At 44.0% G+C, this 21,506-nt stretch overlaps 1 protein-coding gene across 2 annotated transcripts in view; it reads left to right on the top strand.

Annotated features, from left to right (window-relative positions):
- PALM (paralemmin) overlaps positions 1-21,506 on the top strand; it is a 388,481-nt gene that overhangs the window by 222,498 nt on the left and 144,477 nt on the right. The gene's annotated exons all lie outside the window — the stretch shown is intronic.

Raw genomic sequence — 21,506 nt, 5'->3', positions numbered from 1 at the left:
TAAAGGACACAACCTATACAATATGACCATTGTTTAGTACTCCGAAGACATGTATGGCTGTGTTTCTATGGCTTCTGTTCTAAGGCAGCAGTCTAGGCCCAGCTCATGCACATGACATTCGATGGGTACATAGTTAACCAGACAAAATGATGACATGCTTGAAAAAATGAAAGGCGCCAAGACAGCTGAAGCAACAGGCCCTCAAAATAACAGGAGCATGTGGCCGAGAAGCGTTTGGCTCTGACCTTTACCAGGGACTTTGTGGGCTTGCTGAACTAGAAGCGAGGTGTTGACTGTGTCTGTGAGTGGGCACTGCATGGTTCTTGCATCAGTGGAGACATGCTCCCAAGCCCTGATGACCCATGGTGGGAAACACTCCACAGTTCTGACAGTAGCAGGGGCCTCATTCGTGGTGTGGAGTGTATGGTGCCAGAGGACAACAGAGGTTATAGGCAAAACGAGAGGGAAGAAACAAGATGGTGGCTACCACTTATGAAACATACAGTGATGTACAGCCGAAGGGACAAACCACATTTAGATGCACCCCTCTCAGTGAAGAAGAAGTGGTATGACCTATCTCTGACCTATCTCTGACAGAGACATGAACAGAGGGACGAGTAAGAGGACAATAAAGACCCCATCTAAATCAAGGTGTCAGTTCAAGGTGTCAGTTCCTGGAAGAGGTTTTACAGGAACACAGGTGGTCTGAACATGAGAGGCGCTGAGAAACTGCAGAGCATATGTGGTTACAATGTGGTGAAATCTCTGAGAGCACTTGGACCTGAGAGATTGTGAAAGCCCTAGCACTTGCACCTGAGAGATTGTGAAAGCCCTAGCACTTGCACCTGAGAGATTGTGAAAGCCCTAACACTTGCACCTGAGAGATTGTGAAAGCCCTAGCACTTGCACCTGAGAGATTGTGAGAGATTGTGAAAGCCCTAGCACTTGAACCTGAGAGATTGTGAAAGCCCTAGCACTTGCACCTGAGAGATTGTGAGAGATTGTGAAAGCCCTAGCACTTGAACCTGAGAGATTGTGAAAGCCCTAGCACTTGCACCTGAGAGATTGTGAGAGATTGTGAAAGCCCTAGCACTTGAAGCTGAGAGATTGTGAAAGCCCTAGCACTTGCACCTGAGAGATTGTGAGAGATTATGAAAGCCCTAGCACTTGAACCTGAGAGATTGTGAAAGCCCTAGCACTTGCACCTGAGAGATTGTGAAAGCTCTGGCACTTGAACCTGAGAGATTGTGAAAGCCCTAGCACTTGAACCTGAGAGATTGTGAAAGCCCTAGCACTTGTACCTGAGAGATTGTGAGAGATTGTGAAAGCCCTAGCACTTGAACTTGAGAGATTGTGAAATCCCTAGCACTTGAACCTGAGAGATTGTGAAAGCCCTAGCACTTGCACCTGAGAGATTGTGAGAGATTGTGAAAGCCCTAGCACTTGAACCTGAGAGATTGTGAAGCCCTAGCACTTGAGCCTGAGGGATTGTGAAGCCCTAGCACTTGAGCCTGAGGGATTGTGAAGCCCTAGCACTTGAGCCTGAGGGATTGTGAAGTCCTAGCACTTGAGCCTGAGGGATTGTGAAAGCCCTAGCACTTGCACCTGAGAGATTGTGAAAGCCCTAACACTTGCACCTGAGATATTGTGAAAGCCCTAGCACTTGCACCTGAGAGATTGTGAGAGATTGTGAAAGCCCTAGCACTTGAACCTGAGAGATTGTGAAAGCCCTAGCACTTGCACCTGAGAGATTGTGAGAGATTGTGAAAGCCCTAGCACTTGAACCTGAGAGATTGTGAAAGCCCTAGCACTTGCACCTGAGAGATTGTGAGAGATTGTGAAAGCCCTAGCACTTGAACCTGAGAGATTGTGAAAGCCCTAGCACTTGCACCTGAGAGATTGTGAGAGATTATGAAAGCCCTAGCACTTGAACCTGAGAGATTGTGAAAGCCCTAGCACTTGCACCTGAGAGATTGTGAAAGCTCTGGCACTTGCACCTGAGAGATTGTGAGAGATTGTGAAAGCCCTAGCACTTGAACCTGAGAGATTGTGAAAGCCCTAGCACTTGAACCTGAGAGATTGTGAAAGCCCTAGCACTTGTACCTGAGAGATTGTGAGAGATTGTGAAAGCCCTAGCACTTGAACTTGAGAGATTGTGAAATCCCTAGCACTTGAACCTGAGAGATTGTGAAAGCCCTAGCACTTGCACCTGAGAGATTGTGAGAGATTGTGAAAGCCCTAGCACTTGAACCTGAGAGATTGTGAAGCCCTAGCACTTGAGCCTGAGGGATTGTGAAGCCCTAGCACTTGAGCCTGAGGGATTGTGAAGCCCTAGCACTTGAGCCTGAGGGATTGTGAAGCCCTAGCACTTGAGCCTGAGGGATTGTGAGGCCCTAGCACTTGAGCCTGATAGGTGCTGAGAACCCTGAGATGACGTGAACCGGAGAGGTGCAGAGAACTTGCAGATCGCTTGAGCCACAGAAGTGAAGAGAATCCAGAAAGCACTTGAACCCAATAGGTGCCAATTAGCGTTTCCTGGATGGGGCTGCGTGTGGTGGGGTTAAAACATTTCTGATTGTAACATATGGGGACTTTCACCAATTGGCATTTCCTGTGGGGTGCCCGGGCCCGAATCACCTGCATCCTCGGCACCCATGGTGCCAATAACCAGAAGTAAATAATATTATTTTGAAATGTGCAGCAAACCAAATGCTCCAGAAAGATGTAGAAAAGGAAATGCTAGAAGAACATGAATCATAGAGAGAGGAGGAATTTCGGGAGGAAAGGCCCCCTGACAGAAACTGGGCGGTAGGAAAGCTGGTGGTGTACACCCAATGTAGTGAATGTTGCAGATGAAGGAAATAAATACTGGAACATACAAAACGAAACTAATATAAGTTGATCCACTCAGTCTGTTTAGCATGTTGTGAACACCACGCTGCCAACCAGAAGAACAACCAGTTCTTTCAGTCCCACACATCATAATTTCAAACATCCCCTCAAGTCTTGAGGCAACAGACTCCAGGGTCCTACAGAGGATGCCATTAACTAGCTCCTTCCAGGGGCAGAGGTACAGGCGGTGCCGGTAAATGACCATCCTCAAGAAAGCACTGAATACTGTGAGATTCCTGCCATTCTGGGGAAGGTGGAAGATTAATCCCCAAGAGTGAAAAGCTATTACGGCGGTTCAATAGGTGTTGGACAACGTTAAACATGGTCACTGAAGAAACCTCATTAAGACACGAAACATCACACCACCTATAAATTGATTCTCTGTAATGGAAAGAGTCGCCATGGTTACTACACACACGCCGACAAGAGTTCTAGCATCGAACAACCGAAAAATGGATTCTCCAGAATGGGAAGAGATTGCAACAGATTAACGGGTTCTTACAACAGTCGCCATGGTTACTACATACACGCTGACAAGAGATTCAGCATCGAACAACCCAAAAATGGATTCTCCAGAATGGAAAGAGATTGCAACAGATTAACAGCTACTGGATACAGTTGCCTTGGTTACGGCATACACTTCGACAAGAGAACAAATATCGAACAACCCAAAAATATATTCTGCAGAATGGAAATGCAATACAAGGGTTAACAGGTGCAAGACACAGTGACAAATGGTTACTACAGACACGTTGATAATAGATCCAACGTCATTCCACCCAGTGGAAATACAATAAAGATACAGCATTTTACAAAATAACAAAGGATGTTGAATAAGGACAGAAGGGATCTCATTAAAGTGAGAGGAGGGATATATCCTTTCATATTCAAAAAAGTCGCTCAACACCAAGACAAAGGTCACACTGAGGTCAGTAAACATATATGCTCAAAATCAAACATTCAGAATTCTTCACACACATGTCAGGGAGAGAGACAGCGAGCTGTCCACCAGTTATGCTGTCTGGAATGAACAGTCAACATTAAACCTCCCATGTGTCTTAGCTGTTTTCAGTGTTTCTTTTTTGGCTTCTTATTTATATTGCGTCAAAAAGGCATCAGGGCACCCACAAAAACAAGACAAAGGCATGCATACAAACAAAGAGCAGGAGCACGGCCATAGTCAGGACCAGCAACCAGCGCACAGAGGAACAGAACAAAAGCAATCAACTAACCAATTAAAAAGCTACGTTTTCACGGCTCATTTAAAATGTTCCAAGAGATGACAGTCCCGCATAGACATTTATGAGTGATGGTGAGAGGCCAACAGGGTATCCGAGTTTCCACAGGCTGCCAGTACAGTGCACGCGTAGCCTGAGAGACATGATCTCTTCTCTCCAATCTCCCAACAATTCTCACTGCATTATTTTGTATCAGCTGCAATTAAGAAATATTGCCCTTGCTACTTCCATACAGTAGGCTACCGGAGTATTCAATGTTGGTTCCAATGAGGGCCCTTGCTATGATCGCACAACTCTCCTTAGAGAGAAAGGGTCTCTTTTGGCTCAACAGCTTAATATAATAAGTTGAAGTCGAGGCAATGTATATATATGTCTTCATGGACATTTCGTAGTCTAAGCAGACACCTAATGGTTTAACTTTATCTGTGGTAGCAATAGTGCATCCCGCAATAATAAGGATCTTACGTTCGGGAACTAATATCTTAAGGCTTGCGGCCGTACGTGCTAGCATTAGCTCCGTCTTAGAATCATTTAGTGGTAACCCATTATAAGTCATCCAATGCTGGATGAGGGAATATACCTCATTGATGAACTCAGTATCCTTACAATCCTCCAGGATAGGGAGAAGGCACTGAGTGTCATCCACATAATTAGTATAGGTGATACCCTTTGCATCCAAAAGTTCAAACACGGGTTTCGTAAAGATGTTATATGGGGTCGGACACAGACACGAACCCTGTGGCACCATGCAAGGCACATTGGCAGCATCAGGGGCTTCAGCCCCACTAAACACTCTAGCCGACCAATCCGACGCAAAGGGTTTTACCCAATCAGCCACCGAAGGTGAAAAGGTGGCAGAATTGAACAGAATTGTAAGGGACAGAGTGGTGGGGTGGGAGGTAGAGCAGGACATCGGGAGAGGCAATAAAGATGGAGAGAGAAAGAAAGAGGGGGCAAGAAAGAGAGTGAGAAAAGAAGATTGGGGAGAAAGAGATGGAGCACATGTGAGAAAGAGGAAGGGATAGAGCTAGAGGGAGGGAGGAAGGAGCAGCATGAATATGGTCACCAGATGGTTCATTGCCGCAGACACACCATATTTCCAGTCTTGCATTTTTCTTTTACAAATCACTGTTATCAGGTGTTTTAGTCCGATTGGTTCAATTAAAATAAACAAAGACTAAAACTCTTAGAGTGGACATTTTCTTAAATGAAACGCCAGGGCTAGAAAGAAGGTTGAATTATCATGTCCCCCGGGCAATAACAAAAAGCATTGTATCACTCTTCACCACCGTATCCTCCACCACACACTTTACCATGCAGGTGGACGAACAATTTAAACTCTTTAGTGGACTAGAAGAGGGTTTAATAGCAGAAACCCATTTGTGAAAGCTCAGCTGTCCCTTCTAGGGGGACCCTCATCTGCTTTTTCCCTTGGTTTTTAAGACCTCTAACATGTTGTTGTGGTCAGAGGGATTTGTACTGATGTCCCCCTGCCACTGCAATCCTTTTTGAGTATATGGTCCTATGTTAGCCTATATGGATCGTAGGGCAGTGTTACTTTTTAAACACTCCTTTTTGGCCCAAAGGTAACACCACCAGCTTACCAGCTTGGGAGATATGATGGTGACGAGGAGTATTTGTACCATGCGTACAGCTTTATTTTGCAGAACCTGTAGTGTTTTGATTGTATACAGTGCATTGCAATAATCTAATTTGGAGCATATAATGGCTCTTGCAATGATAGCACAATGTGATTCTTTGAGTAATGGTCTGAGGTGGCGTAATAGCATCAGATGGCAATGAGCAGAGTTGATTACTGAATTAATTTAGGGAACCATAGAGATATGAGAATCAAAAAAGTTCTCCTAATCTTTTTACTTTTTGTTGCAGTGATATATATATACAACCCTGATGTCCCTGGGAGCTGGAGTGGGTCATATCTAAAGAAATTATGGAAATGTGTTTGCTGAATGAAACCAGTAATAGCTCTGTTTTGTCTGGATTAAGCCCAAGTGAATTTTCTGCCATCCGCTGTTCGATTTTGTGAAAGATGGCTTGAATCTTTACTATGCTAGCCTGTGGATCTTTAACAAGCCTAAATGCAAGCTGGGTATCATCGGGAAAGTAATGGGGACAAACATGCTCCATGTGGGATACCACATTCCACTTTTACAATCCATCTTTGATGTTGGCCAATTTCTACCCCAGAATGTCTGTTGGTAATGAAGGAATATAGCCAATTGAAAGCTTCATAGTTCGTCATCATCGATAATCTTTGATAATGCATTTTTTATATCTATACGCTCCAGCTCAGTGCTTCTATTTGGTCTTAAACCAGATTGGCATTCTCCCGAGATGTTATGTTGTTCGATTAAATAGTTCAGTTGTGTTGTGGTTACTCTGTCTAATATCTTAAACAGGAAAGGCGCATTTGATATGGGACGATAGCATGATCATGCTCAGGCATCTAGGTTACACTTTTTCAACATAGGAGTGACCGAGGCTTGTTTAAGTTCACTAGGGATAAAGGCATTTTCGAAGTAGGTATTAATGAATGTGGTGAGTGACAAACTTCGAATAGCTGCACTATCTTTGATAATCATCGAGGAACATGGGTCCCCGGACAAAAGTGGGTGGTATAATATTTTGATTTGCTTTGTAGAATAGCGTGCTTGTATTTAGATCGATGAAACGTGTAATTCCGAGTGTTTACTTGTTTGGGATTTGTTCTCCAAATCCACTCTGATTTTCATTGGGCCAGTTTAAGAAGTCAAAGAGCTACCATTTCTCTGTGGTTCTATGTGGTGTAACCCATTTAGTTTGAGTGGGGGCCATACAGACGAGGAGTTTAGTAATAGTCTGATTATATACAGTGACCATAAGAGCAGGGTTGGTTAACCTAGTCAGAGTTTCGGACAGCTTAATCAAATGAGGTGCTAGGGATTGCGTTGTGAGATCATACTTCGTTGTATAACTTGTATAGGTGGACTGGAAATCCCCTGTCCTAACTGGAATAGACAGGCCGGGAAATCCTGCACCCAATAACAGAACAGTCAAGGTAATTGACATAGGCCTGTTTTATTAATAGTTTACATAAAACAAGGACAGCAATAAACACCAAGGGCACCACGCTCTCCTCCTTCTCAAGCATGATCACAGCTTAAAAGCAAAAAACGCATTACAATTGACATTGCATTACAATCTTGGTTACAACAACCTATGGGAAGGTGGGATTGGTTAGAGGAATTGTCTACATATAGTATGTGTAGGTGTTTGTTTCTTCATTGGTCACAAATGATCTAGTGGCCCCACCTCAGACCACCCCTAAATTGATGCAAGTAAGAAAGATATCATTATATCCACAAATGATTGGCTACTGCAACAGTTGCAAGACAGTATAATTGGAGAGCATTGATTGGTTGGCGTTACCAACCTTGTATACCTGGCAGGTCATCAGCACATTAGCCAAATAGTGGTAGGGGGAGCGACATTAAGGAGCTGCTTTTTCATTTGAATAAGACACCATCCCTAGTTTTCTAGGCCACAAGCCAGGAAGTCTAGTTTTTAACTTGGCTTTGCCTGGCACCCCTTTCTCTTAGAACTTTTGGGGAGTTGAGGCAGGTGCATATCTGTGTCTGGCACTAATGAATTGACTCTGTTCTCTAATTGTGAGTTACGTGTGAGGAGACCACGTTTTTAAATATCCTGCTCAACGTTATGCAGCGAATTTAACTCTATTACCATGGGTGCTATTACTCTGTTTGTCCTCTAGAGACTTGGTTGAGCTACTCCTCAAGCAATATTAAGCTTCTAATTAGCCAGAACCTAGTACTCAAAGGTTGCTTGTTCTTTACTTAATATAAGAGAAATCTGCCTTGCGCTTGAGGATTATTATCTTCTGTTCATCTTTAGAGCTATCCACACCTCCCTTTTCTGCAGTAACCTTGGAAGCGATTGGCATAGCCACTGTCTGGCCTGCACAAGTCTGCATTTCAGCTCATACAGCAAATCAAATCTCCCTGCAGCTTCAAAGCATCTTTGGGTTCTCCATTCACTCTAACATAGTTTCACTGTTAATTTTATCCAATACGGCAGCTCGTTACCATTGCATGTCTACGTTAAGCAAGCCATTTATGTGTGTCATTCATCTTGTGTTTTAGTGTGTACATTGTTTGTAATATGTTACTACCGTTTATTTGATGCAGGTAACATTCTTCATGTCCAAATGCATGTTTAACAGAATGTCTGTGTTTCTTCATGGTAAGTGCCAATTTGCTTCATGTCTAGTGAGTCTATGTGTATCAGTTTGGCAGTGATGTCACTTGTTCTCGTCATCTTCGTTTACACCAGGTTTAGTTAATCTTGAATATACCAATTCATCTCTTCCTCAATAGTTTCACGATAAGGTCGGTAGGGTTGTCTTAGTGAGTCACGTCTCTTGTGCTTGCAGTATTTAGATGGTTTAGGGGCTGACACCATAAATGACGTACTCCTCTCATTTCTCCGGTGTGCAGGTGGGTGGGATGGACATTATGAATGACATATTCATCTGTCTTTCGACATAGCAATCTAGATTGTATCCTTACTTAGAATTCTGGGTGCAACAGACCTAACAGACCTAGGTTCATTAAAAATAATATCAAAGTAGTCCGACCATGGTTGGCTCAATAGCGTGGGGGTCTTGGGAGAGAGAAATAAATAGTCCTGTCTTTATTATGGGTAGGGCATGTGGGCATAAAACAAAAACCCAAAGTGGAAAGAAGCTCTTTCAGTTGATGTGTTATTTGATAGTTTACTGAATGCAATTTTTTAAGTTCTGCTCTCATCCATTTTGTTTTTGAGCCATCTCTTTGTTTAGGGAAACCATGAGGGAGGCCTAAAATGGCTGAGGTGCACACAGAGGATCTCTCTGAGCACAGCCCTGTATGCTGTACAGTGTTTTCTTGGACTGTTTTAGACCAGTTCCTAGCCGTGGACAGGCCATTACACATTCTGTGTGGGTGGCATTGATGGGGCAGCACCTACACATCTGAGGCTGTACTTCAGATGTGGTAATCATCTACTGGAGGGCAAGAAAGGGCGCACAATTGAGCGGCAGCATCTCCACATGGCAGGGAGTATGTTTCATATGGTGACTGTACTATTTCTATGAGGCGCTAGTTGGAATTAGACAGTATTCCAGATATTCACATATGATGCCAGCCCCTGCACATTGGAGGCTGTACCTGACATTAAAGGGCTATGCCGTACATAGCACAAGGCTGCACATTCCATGGATGACTAGAACCTAATTAAATGTCATTAGATTAAATTCCGCAGCATTGGAGGTTTCACTTGACAAATAATAGAAGCAGCTGGACACGCTGGGCTTTATCACACATTTTGTGACTATAGCTGTTGTGGGGCTATGACAGGTGTACAATGGTAGTATCTGCCTATAGGAAACTACATGTGGCATATCATGGTAGCACCAGGGAATGTGTGACTATTTTGAACATCCAATGACTATATCTGGCATGTGAGGCTATAAGTGTCTAGGATCACAGTACCTGGACATGTGAGGCTATAGTGGCATATGAAGGTAGTGCGCCAGTGTGTTGGCTTTGGTGGGTGTACACCTATAATATCATGGCCCCAACCATGGCATCCAAATTAAAATATGTTTGATAACTAAAGCAGTCGATGTCTGCTTAGACTCAGATCTGTCTCCAGCGCATCAGGAAAACCAAGCTGTAAAATATTGCTTTTTCCTGCTACTTCACTTTAAGAAAGCCTTTTTCTATCTGGATTACACACACCAGGGGGTCATTACGAGTTTGGAGGCAGCCATGGCGCTATTAGCGCCATGGCTGCCTCCAAACTTGTGTCTGTGTCCGGGTTCGCGGAATGGGGACTTACCGGGTCATTCCAACCTTGGAGGACCCTGTAAGTCCCCAATCTGAAAACCATTCCCCATTCCCATTCGAGTCCCCATAGGGCTCAATGGGAATGGGGAAGGAGCTAATAGCGGGCCCGTTATTAGCTGCCTGGTCCCTTAGCGGCTCACGCTAAGGGCGGCTGGTAAAACAAGCCGGACTTAGTGGGACCCGCTAAGGGACCTCGGAATGCGGCGCTAGGGGGTTAATGGCACCAGCTTCCTTACCGGTGTCGTTAACCCCCTACCGCCGTACTCATAATGACCCCCCAGATGTGCATGGTTATTGCCCCAATTACCCTCGCCTGTAATATGCAAATTACAGCTATCTTGGTGCAACTAAATATGGAATCCAAAAGCGCCAGAAAGTGCAGAAAGCGGCTGCAGGGTCAACATGTCTTGCTTAATCGAAGCACCATCATTGGTTTCACTTGGGAAAGTGCGTTACTATTAAATAGTACCCAGCAGGGGCATGGTTTCATCCTCCTAGCCAATGAAGAAGGTCAGAACCGGGGCTTTACCACACAGTAGAGCTCCCGCTTCGAACATCCTGGGATCGGGCGGCTACCATCTTCCCCTGCCGGATAATGAGGTTAGTGTTCCCCTGTGCCCCTGCGCACTCGTGTCCCCAACCCTCCCACCTCCACCCCTCTTTTCCACATATTTAGCCCCCCCTTACACCTCTGCCCCACTTACCTTGCGCTGCTATCCCTCAGCGGTGCCGGGAACAGTAGTTTTTCCGGCACCTCCCTGACACGCCAGTAGCCGCCGTGGAAAGGGAGAAGGAACTACGTGATCCATGGTGGCCATCATATTTTTAGGGGTTTTTTTTAAAGTTGAGAAACATCAAACACGTTGTTTCTCAACTTTAAAAAAACACAATAATAATAAAGCAATATTACCCTTGCAGGGGGGCATTATCGGGGAAGGTAAAGCCCTGGGCTATAGTTAAAGCACTTGCTTCGCTCGGGATTATAACTAGCCCGGGGCAATAACCTGCCCGTTAATGCCCCCCCTGCTCAGGGAATATTGCTTAATTATTATTTTTAGGATATTTATTGAGCGTGGTCCTAGCTTCGGGAAGCAACAGAGCGCGTTACAATCAAAGAGGGAAGTACAAGGTTAGGAAGCAGAGAAATAAAGGAATGGGGATCTGACAACAGGGGTGGAAGGGTGATAGTCGGCAATGGATCTACACGTAACCAGGGGAGGGAACAGTGGGGATCAGATGACCCATTCTCCGGTAAGGTGGGGGAGTGGAGGTGTATGGATCTCGGTGTGAGGGAAGAGCCATTCCTTGAAGAGGAGGGTCTTGAGCACATTCCTGAACGGTGGAAGGGAGGGGGCGAGTCCGGTGTTGATGGGGAGGAGATTCCAGAGTCTTGGGGCAGAGACAGAGAAGACCTGAGAAACATTCCATTTTCTATCCAACCATTTGCTACTATTTCCTCTTAGAGCCATGTGTCCACATTGCTGGTGACAGTGCACTTTGCAAAATCCCTAACATAGCAAACGTAATAGCACTACAAATGTTATCATTGGTTGCGGGATGCCATGATTTGACAACCCTCACTGCTGGATCTTAACGTCCAGATGTTTACAGTTTCACCCAGATCTCTGCATACCTCATCAGATTGGTGGGGATCGACATGTAGTATTTGGGCTCTTTGGATAAATTAAACTACATTAGCCCATGTACCTCTTCCCTCACGCAGTTGCGATCTTCATGCAAAGTAGCGGCTGGGTAATTACATTCTGAAGACCTCTGCATATTGTAATGTTAAAACCTACGGCCCATTTGTTTCAGCAAACACCACTTCATAATTCACAGTCACGGGTATGCAATATTCTCAGGTCATGTCCGGCAGGGCCAGTCATTCCTTGTATTCCCTGTCATAAATGTAGGAATACAGGTCCCAAAATGCATTGCGAGGTGAGCCACAAAGCCAGGAATGACCAATCATCTTAATCCTGACACGAGGCAATCTGTGTATAAAGAACCCAATTGGACTACTGAAAATTCTAGATATGGAGACACACTCAGAAACATGCTTGTAGTCATTGTTTGGAAGGGTCTTTGTGGGGGTATTAGCTTTGACATGGACATGTGGTAATCCCAGGGCTACCTGAACAACAAATAACAATTATGGAGTGGGCTTGTTGGAGGCTGCATTGTCCCTTTTCACTCATTCCTCACCCATTCATGCTGCCATTGCAGTTTATGTATTATAAAATAGTGGACCAGTATTTTTTGCCTCGATCAAAGATCTGCTTCTAAGCATACCAGCTCCGCTTACCAAGCAACATTGTTTTACTACTTTTATTGAAATGTTATTTTTTTTATAGTGCAAGATCACAAGCAAGTTATTCCAAACTGCATACAATGAGAAAGCGCAGGGCACAGGAGGGAGAAGTACAGAAAAAGGGGGAGCAAGGCTTCCTATCAATGCCCATATTTCGGTCCTTCATGTCAGTCTTCCTCTGGATTCCATGGGCATTCACCAAGGGGTGCAATGCCCTTTCAGTAGGGCATCATATGCCTTCAAACAGAAGGTTCTGTGCATGGTCCATAGTGAAACATATAGGTCCACATACCTGCCAGGAAACATGCCTTTGCCCTATATTTTATACCTAGAAACATCTGAGCTGCAATATTCCTGGGCGCAGGGTCACCTGTTGGCTGCATGCCAATGGAAGCCTCCCACTAGAACTATTTTCTTTGTCATTCCAGCACTTAAAGATTAAAAGGAAAAAAAGAGCATCTCCTAATTAAAAGACCATCTCCCCAATGGGAGCTGAACGATGCTGTGTTAAAGCTTGGGGGTCCTCCCGCTGAGCCCATGCACAGAATAGACTGGCAGCACCTTCCTAGTTGCTATCAATAGTTAATAAAATACAGATGTTGTATTGTCACCCGCCCCCTATTTCACAGGAATAACATATAGGCTATGTTCTTAAGAGGTGGTCAGTCCATAATGGACAGTATGTGTGTCATTTTTCATGAAACATATGTTTTATAGGTTGTGGTCCACTCATCTCTCAGTTAACCTCTTATGCCCTCCTCCCACGTCTGGGTTTGGCTTCCTATTCTGATCATGCATTTATGATTATAAATGACATTGCAAACGTGTCATTCTAGTTCTCCGTCCTGGGTATCTTCACTATAATGATATCCGTCCAACTCGCCTCCCCTTCCTGCCAGGGATTGAAGAATGATCGATGAATCATGGATTTTAAGCGATAGTGAGAAATCCATCTCACTATCGCTGCAAACATTAAATCAGGTTCAACCCACAGTGGTATTGGGCGTCTAAACAGGAGTTTTAACACGTGCTTGTCACGTTTTGTGTTCCCAGGGAATATGTAGAAACTAATCATTTGAAAAGGGCTGGGCCATATATATAGAGTTTTGGAGATATATCGATTTATACTTTAAAAATCAATATAGGACAAAGATAAAAACATTAACAATAGTGGGGTCGGATTTGATGAAGCGCGTAGGTTCATGCGCGCACTCTCGCAAGGCTAGTGCAAAATAGCAATAAAAGGTTTAAAAAGAAAAAAAATCAATATAGGATGCAAAAATATCATTAACATTGATTTAAACATGTATATATATATATACATATATATAATTACATATACTGCAATTTAGTATTTACATTTTAATATTTACACAGCTGTGTGTATCTCAAACAGGAAGAGTAACCCTAGATTTGCACTTTATTCTGATCAATGTCTTATAAATAAAGCTGTTTGTGACATCTCACATGTAGTTGGTGGCTTACAACGGAGCATTTAACCCACATAAACACTATCGAGATACATATCGTATATCGCCATTCACCCGAAAAATATCGAGATAAGACTTTTGGTCTATATCACCCAGCCCTACATTTCAAGATAAATTATGCTTAAAAGGTTTCTCTTGTGAAATGTGGTCTGATATCCTGTTCGTGCATGGAGACAATTATGTATGGTTAGAAAACTGGTACCCATGATACAGAAATAGGATACATGCAAGTGATGCTATCTCCTTCATTTCCTTCCGTGAAATGCCAGATTCTAACGCTGCAACAGGTGAATGGGCTGTACAGAGTAATATAACTTAAAGTTGTCTTGTTTACTGCAACATAACCTCTGCCATTTTGTCTGCCTCCTGTTGCTAGGCACTGTAAGAGAGGTGATGGAGAAGTTGTTGGGGGAGAGGAAGCGGAAAGATGCAAACGCCTGAAGTGTTGAATATGCTTTTCAAGGCATACATTCGTTTTAAAAAATTGATTAGCAGAGTTTTGCTAATTAATGTGTTATTGATTAGCAAACACACTTATTTGTTTAGCAAGTCTGTACTACTATTTTTAATGTCACCAGATGTCATTCATACCCAAGACATAAAATGATTAACACTGCAGCGTTTTTGTATACCTTTGAATTAAGACATTGTCAAATAGAGTCTCTGTATAATGTAAATGTAAGCTGCATGTATTGGCACAGTGGATAGATATGATAAAACAGCTGTGCAAAACAGTTTTCAGTGCAGTGCTCTGTGCAGCTGGATGCAGTGTCCCGCATACTGTACGCCCCAGCACTTGATTTGTAAGGAGATGTTCAGATGTTTAATAAATCGCAAAGTTCACAATGTTAAAGGAAAGTCATAGCTAGAGAGTACATAGTATGGTTGTCCGGCAGGCAGTGTCATTGTCAACTTCAGGTGAACAAGATGGCCCTTGCCTGTCATTTATATCAACTGTTTTCAATATAGTGTTAAAAACCACTTTCCGGGGAGGACAGGACCAGTACTCACCCTCAAGCACGAGCAAGGTAGGCCCAAGAACAGCATTTCAGTCCAAGCACCCACAGAAGCAGTATTTATTGCTGTTAGCACTCCAAGCCTGCCGGCATCTGGGGTGCTGATACTTTGTCTGTTTTTAAGGGAACCAGACTTTGCTCAATTCATGCTTCCCTATTGCACGTGTGTCAACGATTGGAAATAGTGATTTCCAGGACCTGGAGGTAGGCCAGGAGGTGAACAGGTGAGTGGGCAGGTGGACTGACTGGGGAACTCTGGTGGGGTAGGGCAATCGAGGTGAGGCACTCCAATGGAGACTCTACTTTGGGTACCTCCTCCAAAGGCAGGTGAAGGTCTGGGCAGAGGCACAGCAGTCTGGCATGAAATGGGGGCCACAACTTCCAGATTCCTCTTGTGTTTCCGGCCTTCTGATTGGCCAGCTCTCTCCCCAGGTGCTTAAATATAATACAGTCATAATCATATATCAAAGAGAGCGCTGTAGACTAATTACAGAGTCTGGTATTGCAGTAGGTCCATACATTTACAGACTGGATGGAACTATTTATCACGACTTTGCCTAAACTCAGTTAGCTTTGTGTATTTATTATGTAAGAGGAAAGCGAGTAAGAAACTAAGCAGAGTGGAGGCCGTAGCAAGCAGCACATTGTGCAAATTAGGTGGAATATTGTAGTTTGCGGACCAGGTACCGGGTGATAGGATAGAATGTCAAGGAGTATGGGATCAGCTCATGGGTTGGGGACCAGTTGCATAGATGAATGCAAACAGCAGGTAACAGAACTAGGGTTGCAATCAAAAGCATTTGGCCTGGGGTCTCGTACAGTTTTAAAAGTGTTCACTCGTCAATATGATGCACTTCCCCCTACAAAATGATACATGGATGACACTATGAGATTTAGATACACTAACCTAACTTTTACTGAAAACATGCTGACAATGCAGTGCTAAACAGTACAAATATTGTAATTACGCATTATGTAACAACTTAAATGTTTAGGAATGGAATTGCAGGAGTGTCTTTTAAAAAATAAAATTAATTTGTTCTACTGGTCTTTGCTAAACATAACATAGTTAGCTTAATCAAAGTATCCTCCTGTTTACACCTGGTTTGCAATTATTTGAAATAGAAAGACCGTTTCTGGGTTAGCACTCCCACAACTGACTTTGGCACTTTTTCCTCTCTCTCCATTAACTCTTTTGCACTTGCAGTGAACAGATAAAAGAGGGCAGGAAGCACTCTGAGGGCAAGAGAGAATTGCAGGGTGAGCTGTGTTTCCATTGAACAGGGGCATTGAAATTGCCAGCTGTGCTAGACAAGTGTGAATTTAATTGCCAAATCTACAGAATTACCTAGCAAATTGCCGTGCAATGCTTTGCTTTTTACTTCTTCTGTGGTTATCTTAATATTCAAATATAAGCACCTCTCGGGTCTCTGCTATTTCAGGATCAGCATTCATGGTGTCTGCTGTTGATCCAAAATTAGGATTTCTGCGACATAATTTAAGTGCATATTTATTTAACACTAAGTGCAAAGGATTGCACCCAACAGAGCCTCGCCAGTAAACAAAGAAACCCAATAACTAAGGAAGTCCATAAATGGGAAAGCACTGGGGATGCCTTCAAAACCTATGAGTGATCGCAACAGCTCAATGAGTCATTGAAGTATCACGTCCATGCAGGGCCGGTCTTACACTAGATTGCACCCCAGGTGGGAAGAAACATTGGCGCCCCTTTCCCCAAAAATGTGAACATAAATTGTATGTTACAAATGGGGTGCATTATGCATACATTACAGTGGCGACTAAGATACGGTTAATAGCTGCCAATTATCACGAGACGGCCAACCGCCACAGAGCTCAAACACGAAATACCACTGAAGAGCTCTAAACCCTTCTTTGTCAGCAAATGGCTGATGTGGAGGAACCAGTGTTAGAAGGCAATACGCTGATAACACTTCTGTATATCCTGTGGGAAGAGAAAATGCAGCTTGTAATGCAACTGTTGCAAAGTGCCCATTTTAAGGCCCAGAATGAAAATAGAGAAATTAATATATTGCAAGACTGCTGACTGGCAATCTGGGGGCAGGTGCTGGGGACGCCCTGAGGCTTGAGACTCCTTTCTTTTGAAAAGGTTCAAAGGCCCCAACACCATCTCTCTACTCAAGTGAAGTGGTCTTCGCTAGGTACGCAGTCCTTCAGCCTGCATTCCCCACCCATGTAAACTACAGAGGCCTCGGAAGCCAAGGTTCAAGTCGCAGACACAAACACCCTGAGCAGATTGGTTAGTTCGAACAGGAAGTCAATAGACTGTCCTTGAAGGGAAAGGGTGGAAATGATAGGTATCAAGAATGTGCATGATTTTTAGGAACAGAGGAACCAATGGTATTGTCATTCTATGGTGTTACATGTTGAGTTTTGGTGGGAATATGATGAGGGCATTCTGCTTTCTGTGGTCATTTCTTTTTAGTTCTAGCTGTGTTTATCAAGTGCTTCAAAAGAAATCTGAATCTGTTTTCAGTGTTTTCTCATTTTTCCATCACAAAAACTACAGATAACTGTTTTACCCCTGAATACAAAGAAGTTGCTCTTATTGCTTAATGTATGGCATGTTGAAGCAGCTAAATTATAGGTTATCTAAAGTTATTGGATGCAGAAATATTTTACACACAAGAAACATATTGCTTTAGTTAGAAGTATAATGTCATTTGTTACTGGTCTTTTACAATCCTAAATGATTCACAGTTGGCTCATTTTCTCTTCATTAATGTTAGAGGACATTGAGCAAAACCTTGCATTAGGGTAGGTGTTAGAATTGATATACCCAATAGGCCTTTTATCTCGTGTTATTAACTATAGTGATACGTAAATAGACAATTTATGTATAGCGCTTCATGCCAGATTCATGCCTGCCAAGCACTGAAATAACAGGCAATATTACCCATTTTGCTAGTACTTAATGTATTGACCCCTGAAGCATGAAGCGTTGAGTCAGGCCTTGTGGGATTCAAAGCTATGACTGCAGCAGGTTGAACAGAGATCTCTGAAACAAACGCATAGTAAGTCACAAAAAATGACATAATTACAAATAGAAGGTGAATGAATATGATGGGCATGAGCAGTAACAGCTGTGCAAGGTGGAGGCAAAGATGTGCGTTCACATCTTTGTCATTTACTAGAAAATGTGTTGCAAGCTGATCCCAATTCTCAAGTTGGGCTTGCCTGTTTTGACAAGGCCAGCCACGGTAGACATGATGTTGAAGCGGTTCCCGTAATTAGCATACAGGAGAAGAGACAATCATGCACCTGGCTATGACCTACTCGGATTCACCTCATGTGGTCCGGGTCATCCTATTTGTGAATGCAAACATAACTAACCTGGTGACTCCACTTTGTCCCGTCAACACACTGAGCCTTGGCCCTGAAAGTGACATTTGGTTTGCAATGCAATGTTGACAACCGCTCCATTAAGGTGACCCATTGCCCCGGCACGCAGAGGTGTCCCATGGGGACTTCACCGAGGTTGTGTTTGTTTGGAGATAGTGAACATAGAACAAAGTATGGCAACAGGAGATTTCAGAAAATCAAGGGAAAGATATCTGCACAAGAGACTTGAAAAGTACAAACAGTTATAAAAGAAAGAACATTATATCTTCAGTCATTTTGCACAGGCTCACGTGGGAGAACTCCCACACTACTAGTAATGAGGATTTACAGTAATTTAAACCCAGGTGTGAAGGTGAGCATCATTGTCAGCAGAATCCAGGTGGACTTACAGCTTGCCTAGTTGACATTTGCTGATCTAAGCATTCGGCGGTTCCCTAAAAGCTGTGCAGATGTCCACTTGAGAGTACCTACAAATTCATTTCACAGATGTAAAATAATAGCAGGATCAAGAATGTCAAGTAGAGCATCATAACAAATACTTCCCCCATACCATGAATCCTAACTGTCTGCATGGACAAAGCATTTCTCACTCGCCAAGTGTGAGTTCTTACTCACTAATGGTGACAATTTTTATGACCTGAAAACACTTTTGTTACTTCATTACATAAACCATACACCGAAGGCAGAATCCCAGGCCTGTACAGTATTTGTGCCTGAAAGTAAGTCTTAGTGATTCATACTCCTAGGCACAGGTCCCTCCTGCTAAGAAAAAGTGCTGGCTTGTCATCATGGGCATAATTTTAGGGGGGACAGGGGTGTTTGTCCCCCGTACTTTCACGGCACACCTTTCTGTTCCCATTCATTTGGCTGGGGCATCTTTTCTTCAGATGTCATGGCCACACCCAGCATTTTAAGCAAAGTTAATCCACTGCTTGTCATCCTAACTTGGGGCGGAAAAGGAAACCCTCGCTGCCATCACCCTCAGCAGTCTCACTCGCTCTCCTCCAGAACAGCGGCCCACCCAGACCAAACCCCGTGACTGAGGCCACTGTGCTTGCACGGTGCAGCCCAGGCCCGGGCGCTCTTCATGCCCAAACAGCACCATTGCCTCCAGTCAGTGTGCCGTGCACATACAGTGCCGTTGGCTTGGCTCCCATGGTGTAATCCGTTTAGATTTTGAGTCACTGTACTTTCTTATTGCAGGCATAACTGTAACACTCAACCTTTTGTATTGTCAAGGTAGTCTCATTGCTAACACTCCATTGAAAACCATTGGCATTGGGAATGTTTTCAAAGTCCTATCCAGTTCTTGCTTCATGTAGACAATATAAATTGTAAGCAGGTTTCAGTAAGAATTTGTTTAATTATTTCCTCCTCCATAAACTCCACAGACATTCTGGATTGGCCTCGGACTACTGCAAAAATATGTGCTTTTGTCATCATTGGCACAGCAGTCCCTCCGCAGGCATTGTTTTTTTTTTCCAGCAATGGAAATGGCCTTCCAACATGGCTCCTCATGCTGGGCCCTCATGCAAAAAGCTCCACACTCTTTTAGCACTTTTCGAAGGTTGTAGACAATGTGAAATATGGGACCAATCCGGGATTATCCATCCACACATCACGGAAACTGTATGATCCTGGGCACATTTTATCTCGCTGTTCCTCTGTCCACTTAATTGGCAAAATTGTGAACACATACAATATCAACCACTATAACCTGGTGCTTTATCAAAGCTAAGAGATGCTGGCCCATTCTGGTCCTCATTTCCTTGTAGACTGTAATACAGAACACGGTTTGTAATCAGAACTGTGAGTGTTGTGAATCGGAATGGGCATGAGTTCTAAATGATGGACGGGCTACAAGGTTGGCAACACTCGTATCATTACATTCAAATTGAGTGTAGCCCCTCATCCATCTCTTTGGGGAGAGTGAATGCACACTAGAGAAAGGGGGAAAGCTTGAAACCCAGCATGAGAAGCGCAGGTTTGCATGTAGCTCTGAACCCTGACACAATGGTTGCATTTAAAATGGAGTGACCCGGCTGCATGGAAGGTCGCACTTCTGACATATTACTTGAATCCCGATCAGATCCGGTCTTTGAAGCAGGTCGTGCATTTTTTGAATGTCAAAATGAACTCGCAGGATTAAAAGCACTCCAATGCTTTAGATCCTGCAAGTAGTGCTTTTAATCCTGCAAGTATATCTTTACCCCAGTCTCCAATTCACACCTCATTACTTGTTATGGAGGGGAGCGCCCAAGTGAGGAGGGTCGTGGGGTACAACCAAATCAGACTTACCCAATCAATGAAACACGATATGTTGATAGCACACGGCAGCTTCTCCCTCCTCCTGAGCTCTGCCCTGCTGCCTGAGCTGGCCGCTCCTGTGCCTGGGCAGCTGGGCCTTTGTCCCCGAAGCCTGATGATGGATGGCGATTAATGAATCTCTAAAGTTAACTTTAGAGTGTCCAGTGATGGTCCATGCTGCTCTGAGCTGACGAGCCAGCCCTTTACTCAATCACCACTCCCTCCTGACTGCAGCGCCAGGCCGGTGCTCTCAGACTGGAGGAGCACTTTTTGTGCACAGATGAATTAACATCACCCCTGGTAAAGTGTGCACTTTAAGAAATTAAAAGATTCATGTAGCATCATGACGGTGAACGGCAGTGTCCGATCCTCTTGGAAGACTCGGACTGCTTGCGTTGACGCCCCCTAGAGGTTGGCAGCATGTCAGGCAACCGCCTGCACTGCCTGATGCAAAGACCGGCCCTGCGTCCATGCACAATGTTAAAAAGTTAGCATTTTCTTTACACCTTCCAGAATGCACATGTAGCCAGAGGTGTTGCTAGGTCTGGAAAAGACCTGGGGCTACGCTGATGTCGGAACTGTCGTGACTGGGGGATAGCTAGCCTTTTGGTTGTTGCTCCTGAGATTATATCCAGGGCTACAACCAAAAGACCAGGGGCTATAGCCCTCTCAGCCCCCCACCCCTAGCAATGCCTCTGCATGCAGCCCTAGTGATGAATCCCGTCTCGTCCCAGAGTGGCGAGTCCAAGAAGCTGAGGTGCTGTGTCTGTGCTGTAGAGAGGTTTGCTACAGTTAGAGTTCTGCCACTCTCCCATCCCTAAAGACTGCAACCCATCCTCATCCGATTCACCCAGGTGATGCATAGCTTGCCATCTTGCCTCAATATCTTGAAAATTTAGAATTGGTCCTTCCACACGTGAGCAGTGTGAACTGGCAGTCATTCCAGAAGTCGCTAATCTCTGGTG

This window comes from Ambystoma mexicanum, chromosome 1p, assembly GCF_040938575.1.
Source record: "Ambystoma mexicanum isolate Mex_15411 chromosome 1p, UKY_AmexF1_1, whole genome shotgun sequence".
NCBI lineage: Eukaryota > Metazoa > Chordata > Amphibia > Caudata > Ambystomatidae > Ambystoma > Ambystoma mexicanum.
This window is presented reverse-complemented; position numbering and strand designations above follow the sequence as displayed.